This window comes from Zonotrichia leucophrys, chromosome 4, assembly GCF_028769735.1.
Source record: "Zonotrichia leucophrys gambelii isolate GWCS_2022_RI chromosome 4, RI_Zleu_2.0, whole genome shotgun sequence".
Classification (NCBI taxonomy): Eukaryota; Metazoa; Chordata; class Aves; order Passeriformes; family Passerellidae; genus Zonotrichia; species Zonotrichia leucophrys.
Genome location: NC_088173.1, coordinates 27,880,625 through 27,891,396, shown reverse-complemented (window position 1 = coordinate 27,891,396; position 10,772 = coordinate 27,880,625).

The following is a 10,772-nucleotide window of genomic DNA, read 5'->3' as shown; positions in this document are numbered from 1 at the left end:
AAAAACCAAAACCCTGCCATACAAACACATTTAATTGTGGTAAAGGGTTCTTAACATTCCTCAGTGGTAGAACTGAATGAGTGAGAAATACAGGGAAAAAGTAATTTACTGACAATGCACAGCAAGCGGGGTTGAAAGTCAGAATTACTCCCCAATACTTTGCTTTCTAATCTCTTGGACTAATAATTATTACTTCACGGTGTTAATGAAGAACATGAAGAGTAGTTTAAAGGATCAGAAAATTCATCAGATACTGAAGTGCTCTTCAGAAATTTGGCTACACTATCTGTGGCCCCAGAAAGCCATCAATAGTCTTGTCAGTGTTTGAGACAAAGCAGATAATCTCTCTACTAGTTTTTAACTTGTTATGGATCCTAAGAGCAGTAATAATTACAGTCCTGCTTTCTCAGAAAAAATTTCCACTGCAGTTCCTCTTAGTGAAGACTGGAGGATAGGACATCTTTTGTCCTAAAACTCAACACTATCTTTGATGTTGACTTCAGTGTTGTTTCCAACTGGTTTTCCTTTCAATAACATGCTTGCATCTGAATGGCAACTTTGGTTGGATAGTTCATTCTATTAATGAAAGATTATATCAGAGCATGGACCTCACTGAAGTGTTTTTTATCTCTGGCAATTCAGCAAATAATAATCTTTTATTTTCACTCAGTCCCAATCCAAACTGTTGGAATAAACTGTGCTTTTTTTGCTGGAATGGACTTTGCATGAAAACACTCAACTAGCCAACAGTAAACTGTACTTAAAAAAAAATCTATCAGTGGTTTGTGTTTTTAAGAATTGTAAGAATAATCTCTATCTGTAGTCAAAAGAACTGCACTCAGATGTTTTAAAAGAATAATTTGCCAAACAATCAGCTGAAGCAGGAGGTTCCAACTTTTCAGAGCTTTAAGGGCTCCTGTCAGAGAGGAAAGCTGTGTTATATACATTCTGACAAGTACAGGATAAGCAAACACTTGCTGGGATGTTGTTGGTCTAATTACCCTCCAGTGTCTAATCATGGTTCCCCCTTGGGAAGTCAGCACTGAGGACACAAGTTTAAGTCAAGCTCTTCTGCTTTTCAAATAATTGCACATTCTGGCAGAAAAAAACTAGGACCTGGCTTAAAAGGTGTGAAAACTACAATGACAGTAAAACTCAAAACAATCATTTCTCTTTAAACCAGTGTCTGAGTCTATGATGAACAAAATTCCAAAGGCAAAATAGCTCTTTTCAAAGTGAGTTATAACTGCTTGGGCATTAAATAATTATATGTCATTTGTATAACAGACAACTAAGCAAATCTTCTTGATACCTCCTTTAATGCACATAGGCACAGTGAAAGGAATCTATAGTAGTGTGTGAAAAATGCAAATTTCTATTAATGTAAGTTCTACTTGATGTTCTGTGGATTGAAGCAGATTCTGTTACATTTTGGTGCTTTCTTCTTTATTCCAGTGATGAAGTCATATGAGGAAATGTTACCTATCTGGTAAAGTGATTATAATTTCCTACTCTTGGACATGAAGAAGTTGATCTTGTTGCACAAGGAAAAAAAAATGCAATCACTTTATGATGTGCTAATACTGTAGATATTTACCCTTGAGGGTAGGTGACATTACAGTCATGTTAATAATATATAATTGTGTTCTCTCTCACTTTGAAAAATACTGCTGATATTTCTTTCAGTTCCAATTTCCATGTTTTCACTGTCAGTAATTGAAAAGGCCTTTTAACCAGGCTCTAATTTTAATATTTTAATTAGTATTGATTTCTTTGTAATTATAGTATCTAAATTTCTCTTTCATCTTTGTAATTATAATATCTAAATTTCTCTCCATCCATTTTATTTTTCCAGTAGCCTAACTGTAAAGGGCACAGTATAAGAGCACATTGTTAACAGCTGTGACTTTTACATAACTAACAGCAGAGGACCACCTCTTCGGTCCTTGACCTGATGTAACTTTGTGCCATGCTTTCCTGCTTTGCTCTCAGAGAAAGAAGTCTTTGGGGACCAAGCTCAAGCTGTTTGTTTTGCTTTGTTTTGTTTTATTTTATTTTTCCACAACTCCTAATACATTAGGACAAAGTTCTCAGCAGGTCTTCCAGGCACTGTTGCAATATAGTTACACAATAACATTAACTCCATTTGATAAATCCTTCCTCCAGCTGACTGTTAGTGTTATAATTTAAATTTTATACCACTACCATTCCCCTTGTAGATTTATTACAAATCAATTTGCAAATTATTTTTTGTAAGTTATATCTCTGGTTTTAATATTCAGAATATTTCCCAGATCAATATAATATTTCATATTTGTTTTTGATTTTTATTATTAAGTTTAAAATTGAGAGATAAAGTGTTCTTATCTACTGCGATACTTTGTGTGGTTGTGGTTTTTATGTTTTTTTGCTCCCTTGAAAATTTCTGATTGCAGTGATAGAGACTTGCTTAGAATGTCATTTAGATTGGGTGTTACGTGCCTGAGAACAAGTCTTACTCTCTTATAAGGGAAGAAACAGCATAAAATCCAGGCTTGTGATGTCTGTACTATGCAAATAATACAGGACAAAATTTTTCTCAGCATAACCACCGAGGAGATCACTTGTATTAGTCAACAAGGTCAGTGAGTCTTCGTTATTTGCTGTAAACCACAGTGTCCCTCATGAAAATGCACTGTGAAATCTCTGAAACTTGAGGAACATTAGCAGCTGAAAGCATGCTGTGGAGCAGTGTCCCAGGCTGCTTGCTGTGTTCTTGCACTCTTTCCTTGTCATATCTGACCCCTTTTGGAGACAGGGGCTCAATGGCCTGTTGATGTGACCCCATGTCCCTGTTCTTGCTCTCTACCAGAGTCTACCAGAGCACGTTTGTGCCCCGCACGCTGTCTGTGGGTCTCTGCTCCCCCATGCACCCCCAGGGCCTTCAGGGACGCAGCTGCCTCTCCATGGGCTGCACCCGGGCTGCAGGGGAATCCCAGCTCTGGCAACTGGAGCACCTCCTGCCGCTCCTTCTGTATGATCTTGGTGTCTGCAGGACTTCCTCTCACTCCTCTCTTCTCCGGCTGCAATAACTTCTATGCAATAACTTTTGTTTCCTTCTTCTTCAATCAATACCTTATGCCAGAGCCGCTGCCACCATCACTGGCATGGCCCAGCCTTGCCAGCTGTGGGTTTGCCTTGGAGCCTGCTGCTGGTGGCTCTGTGAGACATGGGAGATGCTTCTGGCACCTTCTCACAGAAGCCAGCCCTGTACTCCTGTACCTCCCTCTACCCCTGTGTTACCAAAACCTTGCCATGCAAACCCAATCCAGCATTCCAAAGGAAAGGATAATTTGAAGGTAAGTGAAGAATGGAATTAAGTACAAAATGAGTTTATCAAATGTAGGTCACAGCCAACTAATCTGATAGAGTTTTTAAAAATCATAATATTTGCCAATGCAACACACTTGGATCATAATAGCACTCTTCTTGAAGTCAAATACTGAAATTTAGCAGACATCACACAGAATTGAATCAGCCCCAGAGCTAGTTTGACAATAATCATGCAGTTCTTTCTGTTTGTCATTAACAAAAATAAAGTTGTCTGGACAGTTTGCTATTTTGTTGATGTTGGTTTCATTGGCTTTCTAGTGTTATGCTAATAAAACCTTTTGTCAGCAGATGCAAATTAGACCTTATTTAGCAGCAGCAAAATTTTCTGACAAACCTCTTTTTTTTCCATGCAGAGTTATGTTTTAGTGCTGAATGGAAACCACATGAATAAGGCAGATATAAATTTCTTAATGCAAATCTGCAATGCTGTTTTTGCTGGGTTTTTTCCTCCCTCCTGCTTTCATGTCCAGCCAGGTATGCCCTATTAATGTAAGACTAGCTTTCCACAGACGTAGAAAACTCAGACAAGATCTGAGGAATAAAAAGTTTATTTGACTAAGGTCAGTTGGAAAGAAAATGCAAATTAATCTAAAAAAAATACAGGATCTTCCTGCAGTAAAGGTCCAGACTTAATTGCTTAGGTCCTTACTAAATGCTCTGAGACAGCCTTGGAATATTATTTTTTATGTTAAGAAAACAAACAAAACATTCCTCCTTTTTATGAGAAATGAAATCTAATTTATTATGTTCACAAAGGTACAATATTACTCATATTTGAGACTGAAATTCTGTTGAACAGCAGGAAATTATGGCTGGGCTTGGATACAACTGTGTAGCTGTCACATGCTGCCTGGGATTCTGCATTAGCTGGAGTAGTAAAGGTTTTGTACTTTAATGAAGGAAGTCTTATTACTGTATCACAAAGTTCTTTGTAACAAATTTATTACAATAAATATGTTTACCAACATGGTGCAGTATAATATGTAGGAAAACTGCCATAAATGAACTGTTTTATAAATGATGGCATGGTGAGAAGAATAATTCTCCTTAAACATCAGAAACTGAGCTGAGAAGAAGAAATATATATAAAACAAAGAAGTGGATTCCAGTCACCACTTCTTTCACTTTGCCCAGGCAGGAATAAAAAAAAAACAGCCACCATATCTCCCTTCATTTGATCAACTTTGTGATCTGCCACGTGCCAAAAGCACTGGGTATATCCTTTGGAAGACCATCAGAAAGATATGAATGTATTTTATCCTTTGGAAGACTACCAGAATTATGCTCATGTATTTATGTTCACAGAGTATGAAGTTAAAACGTAACAGGCTTAAAAGAGAGCATTAGAGAGGCTGAAAAATTGCAAGGATTCTCAATAATCTTGTTTGAATGCACTGACATCCTAACACAACTCAGGCTATAGGTAGAAAAAAATGATGCCAAACAGTGCATATGAGCTGCAAACTGCTAACATTTCTATTTTATGCAGGTAAATCTGTCCACTCTGGAGATTAAAAAAATAATCTAGAAAATAGGAATGTCTTTAAACCACAGACAAATTCCTTAATAAGGATGTTCTTTAGCTGGTATATGTTTAATCAGAAATGAGACCTCTATTCATATTTTCTTTGTTTTCTGCATGTTGGATATCAAGACATTAAGATTACAAAATAAATTTTAAAAGCAGGTCCTGCAGCAGGAGAAGCCTTTTGTGTTCCTTAGGGTTCCTATGTTTTAAGTACCTTCAGGGAATGCTTTTCATTAGCTGGAGAATGAAAGAAGTGAATGTTATTCTGCAGGCCCATGTTTGTCATTTGTTGATAAGCAGTCAAGAAGTCAATGTGACCCATATGTCCAAACAATATGCTGCTGGACATATTTTTCCTAATGCACTGCAAATGAGATCATGCATTGTTTAGCTAGCATATGCATTTGTTCTCTTATATTTTCCTTTGTAGAAAATGGTAAAATAATATTTGGCACAGTAATGTAAGCACTTTTCTTCCTTTATTAGACTTTTGCATGAAGGGCAGAGGTAATGTGATTGGTCCCCTTCCATCCAGCTATTTTCAGCACGATGAATGAGAAATTATCCCTGTGAATTATTATCCTGATTCATGTTCTAGAGTACCTGTGAAAATGGAAGCAAATGGTGGATTGCAGAAGGGATGTTCTAAGTGTGCTTGTGTCTGTGGAGTCACACAATACATGAGCACTGGTGAGGCCACACCTCAAGGGCTGTGCCCTCTTCTGGTGCTCTCACTTCAAGAAAGATACTGAGCTGCTGGAGCGTGGCCAGAGAAGGGCAACAGAGCTGGGGGAGGGTCTGGAGCACAAGTTCTCTGAGGAGAAGCTGAGGCAGAGGAGGTTATTCAGCCTGGAGAGAAGAAGGCTCAGGGATGACCTTATCACTCTCTGCAACTGCCTGAAAGGAGGCTGTAGCTGGGTGGGGTTTGGTCTGTTTTCCCAGGTAACAAGGGATAGGACAAATGGAAATGGCTCCAACTTGCACCAGGAAAGGTTTAAATTGGATATTAGGAAAAATTTCTTCACTGAAAGGGTGGTCAAGCATTGGAAGAGGCTGCCCAGGGATGTGGTGGAGTCACCATCTCTGGAGATATTTAAAAGATGTATCAATGTGGCACTTAGAGAGATGGTTTAGGGCTGGATTTGGCAGTGTTAGTTTTACAGCTGGACTTGACCTTAAAAGTCTTTTCCAAACAAAATAATTCTATTACAGATACAGGCATCTGAATAAAATACTTAATTTTAATTTAATTTGATATTACTCCAGGGATTTGAAATTGGACCTTTTAATTAGTTATCTTGACGCAGATTAGAACAAGGAAATTTTCATTCCTGAACAAAGTTGGATGGAAATTGTTCAGCATTGCCTTCTGGCACTTTCTGTTATTATATAAATATATGTAAATGTGTGCCTATACATCAGTATATAGGTAAGCTGTCCCCAGTGATTTGCAAAACTTGGACATAAAAATCCTTCATCAGTGGCAGGGATGGGCATGATTGAATGTCAGTAAGTCATTCACATGGTCAGCAGCATTCAAACACTGAGAAAAGCTTAGAGGAGGATGGAGTGAGAACTCAGAGAACAATTCCTAGAAATACTGTATGATGTGCTGAAATTGGCCAAAAATATTGATTCATCTATTAGTTGTATTCTACTTTGGAATAGGAAACAAAAAAATCTGCTTTCAGTTGTACTTATGCCTTTATGAACAATTCTGAAAAATGCAGAGGAAACATGGATACCAAAAGTGGATGAGGTGCTCCCTTGTGCTTTGTTCCATGCAGAGCTGAGATCCTGCCTTGGCTCTCCCCTGCATTCCCTTCTTAATACATCTGAAAGGCATGACAGTTTCTTTAGTCACAGCATAGCTTTGAGAAGTTGGTTTTCATTAATTCAGTTTTCTCCTGATTGTTGGTCCCTGTCTTGTAGGTGTGGTCTGCATGTCATAGTCCAAAATGCATCACTACATATTTCCAATAAAAGAAATTAATGTAATCTGAAAGGAGGCAGGTTACTAGGAAATTCAGGACTGTTTGTCTTGAAAGCCTGTCATCCTTGTAACTGCTGCATTTTACTATAATTAATTGTCATCATCCTTAAGGATTTCTGGAGTGTGTAGACAAGGCTTATTTGAGTGTCATTTAGTACTGCAGAGCCCCACACAAGTAATGGAGTTTGATGTTTTTTCTAATACTGACACTAACACTTTGGTTTTAAGCCTTCTAAGGTGCATTTCCCTTGCCCAAGATTTAAACTGAATGTGATGTGGAATGAAATCAGAGATGTCATAAAATTCTGTATCTGTTTCATCCATGCAGTTACATTTTCTGGAATAAGAAAGAATTCTTTGTGTCTTTGTTAAGAGTATTCCTTTCCCAAACGCTATCAACTGGCATTTGTTACATTTCTAAGTTCAGTAGCTGTCTACTGTACACAAATTTATTAACACAGCCTGAAAAGAGGGACTAAGAAGAAAAAAAGCACTTTTTTAGGGTTTTAGATTCACTATCAAGGATTCTGAAAGTAATTGTAAAACATGTTTGGATATGAAAATTAGAAAAGACAGAGGACTCCTGTTAACTCTCTATTAAGTTAATCCAATGTCTTGGAGTCCTCTCAAGATATCTGGCCTACTGAAGACTTCAGGGTTTTTTTGGCACTTATCAAGATCCCAAGATTAATTAAAAAAAAAAAAATTCACCGTCTCTTGAAGGACACATTAGAAATATTTGTTTCATTTTAATTTTTAAATGTTGCTTCACATTATCCTTGATTTCTTAAGTAGTGGATGATTAAAAGGCAACAGTCTATCTGATGATAGTTTCATTACATCCATCTTTTAAACACTTCACTCTTTTATCTTGTTCTTTGCTCATGCCAGAAGAATATCCTTTTCAGTTTATACTTATAATTTGGCTTCCAAAAGCCCCAGTTATGATATACTGGTTCAATAGCTTCACATGTAATACTCTTTTGATAGAATATTACCAACTGTACTTTTCTTCTGCTTGTATACTCTTTGCTTTCAAATCTCAGTCAAAGATGTTTGGTTTCCCTTTCTTACTTTTAATTTCCTGTTTCAATTTCTTATGACTTTGTAAATAGTGCAAAATGTTGGGAAATATTAGTAGATAGCCCCAAAACATAGTATTTTGATTTTCTGCATGGTTAAATTTCTTGTTTTATTCTTTTCTAAATTAATATGTCTTAATATTTTTGTTAGGTTAAAATGCCAAAATTTGGCTGAGAACTCAATACTAAATATTCTAAATACTAAATTTTCAGCTGCTCAGCAATGTCTGAATAGTCCCTAAAAGCCCCACCCTTGGCAAATTTGCCCATTATGACAGAGAAGTAAGATCAGGTGTTAGTAGATTTGGGGTGTTTTCTCATTTTTTTCCCCTGTCAGGCCCTTTCTCTCATCCTTTTCATCTCATAGGAATGTTTGCTCCCTCTTTATTTTCTGGCCTTATACTTCCAGAAAACTATTCTTTTGGATTCACACTCTTGGTTGTGAATTACATGACAAATTGCACTTTCCAATTTCTTTAGTGCCTGTACTCAGCTGAGGTTTGGCCTGCTGAAAATAGAATGTTCTTTGCCTAAGGACAGCACAGCAGAAGTAATGTGCAGCCCAGGAAGAAGAGATTAATGTGGCAATAATAGAACTTTAAGAGAGAGACAGAGGGAAAAGAAAGGTGAGAAAGCAAAGCAGCCGAATGCCTTCTCCAGGTGTGCCTTCATTAGGTCTGGCTAGAATTGGGTCTGGCATAAAACATTGAATGTTTGGACCGGTGTTCATACAGCATTGGACAAGAGACAGAAGAATGGATAAAAAGTATAAAGACTGACATGCTAGAGGTGAGATAAAGAGGCCTCCTTGGCAGTGGAGCAATGATGTGCTTTGCTTGTCCCATTCCACACACAGTTTGCACCTCCCAGAGGTTGCTTTACCGCTCTTGGCTGCAGTGTTCATGTTGTACAGTTGGTTTTTGCTTGCACAAAAAAAGCATGGTTTTAGAAGATGAGATGAACTCCATAACGTAGGTCCTTAGTTTAATACAAAGACAAAAAGGTGCCATGAGCCATTTTCTGAGAGTGAAACAACGTTGCAACAATGAATGGTAGGAAAACAGAAAAGCCTCTGTTCTGGCAAATTTTTGCAGCTGGTATTCAATCTGTTTGTAGTAGGTATGTTAATAGTGGCAGCACTGTGACATTTTGGTTCAGATCTCACATCAAGTTATTAAAGAAGCATTGACTTTGTTTGCCGTTGCACTAAACATTATGTTTTTATTGTTGGAATATACTGGTTAAACAGAGTGTAGTGTTTTTTGTGGCCATCTGTCTTTTAAATGTCTGTTCTGGTGATATCTATATATAAATAAAAAGTAGTATCCTTGTTAACTGAACATAAAAACCAAATTCAAATGCCAAAAATTATTTCTGTTTTCTTCCAGTGAGTGAGTCTGTTATGTCTTTTACAACACTGAGATATAAGTTTATTGTTTCTGTATGGTTCTGTAGCCACCCTGTAGTCTTTGTCAAGTTGTGGCAATCCAGTAATGGAAAATCTTTGCATCCATCCTCATTAATAATTCCCACTTCAGAATTTGCATGGAAGGGCTGCACCTTAAAAAGACTCATCATTATGTCTCAGATTAGTTCCAGTGGCACTGTCTTGTCTTACTGATTTTACTTTGGAGGTGCTGAATGTGAACCTTTTGGTTTCCCACAGTGATTCTGAATGCCTTGCTAAGAGTCTGCAAGTTCCAGTGTGTTTTCAGTTTTGGACAATCAAGTCCATATAATTTCTGTTACAGACTGCAAAACACTGAAGAAATCAAAATTGGAAAGAGTTTTTCACCTTTTTTTTTTTTGTGAAAGGAAAATGTATTTTTTAAGGTTTTTGTTTTCTTCTTTTTTAATGTAAGTACATAGTGGGAAAAAAAGTATTGATGCTAATGAGTTTTTCCCAGAAAAGGTGGAGAAGGAAAATCTCTGGGTGAAGAAGTATGAACCACAACATTCTGAAACAATGAAGAATGAATTCCTGCATCTATCTCTGACAATGAGTATGGTTCTAAATGTTTTTTAATCTTTCTGCCAGGTATCTCTTAGAAATCACTAGTAAGTCACAGTTGCTCCTGCTCGGTTTCTGACTTGTTGAGCAGGGTAACTGCATTCAAGGGAATGGAAAAGAGCTGGATTGGAATGCTGGTGATTTTATGTTTTAAATTAGACACAGATCATACAGAATGCATAAGTAATTCAAATGGAGCATATTCATTTGTATCTATAAATAACGTTGAAAAATAGATGTGTTTCCAGTTTTATCTGGATATTCTTCCAAAATATTTGTCTTGTGAATATGTGAAGGAATATATCTTCATTTTGTTATGGAGTCTTAAGTTTCTTAATTGTAAAACCCCCTAATTTTTATAGAATGAAGGACATTTTTATGCTGTCCACAATCAAATTGGAAGGAGATCTATCCTTATGAAAACTGTGTCAGGCAAAACAATTTAATTTATTACAACCATAAAAGTACTATTGGTGCACCAGTTGTAAGGAATAAAATTTTAGAGACATGTCCTGGCTATTTTCACCAGCCACAGAGTTCAGGATGAGGCTAATGTAATATTTTCTTCTAGTTTGGAGGAGCAAGAGAGAATGAGGGTAAGCTTTATTATTACTGTTATTATTATCATTACCATTGATCTTATGAAAGGTTGAGAAAAAGCTGTGTTAAGCCTAAAAGATGTTGATACTTTCTTTCAAGATAAAGAAATGCAACCAGAAATAGCCTATTTTTTAAGATACTGTTAATGCGTACCCTCATGAAATAATGCAAGCACGTCCAAATAGC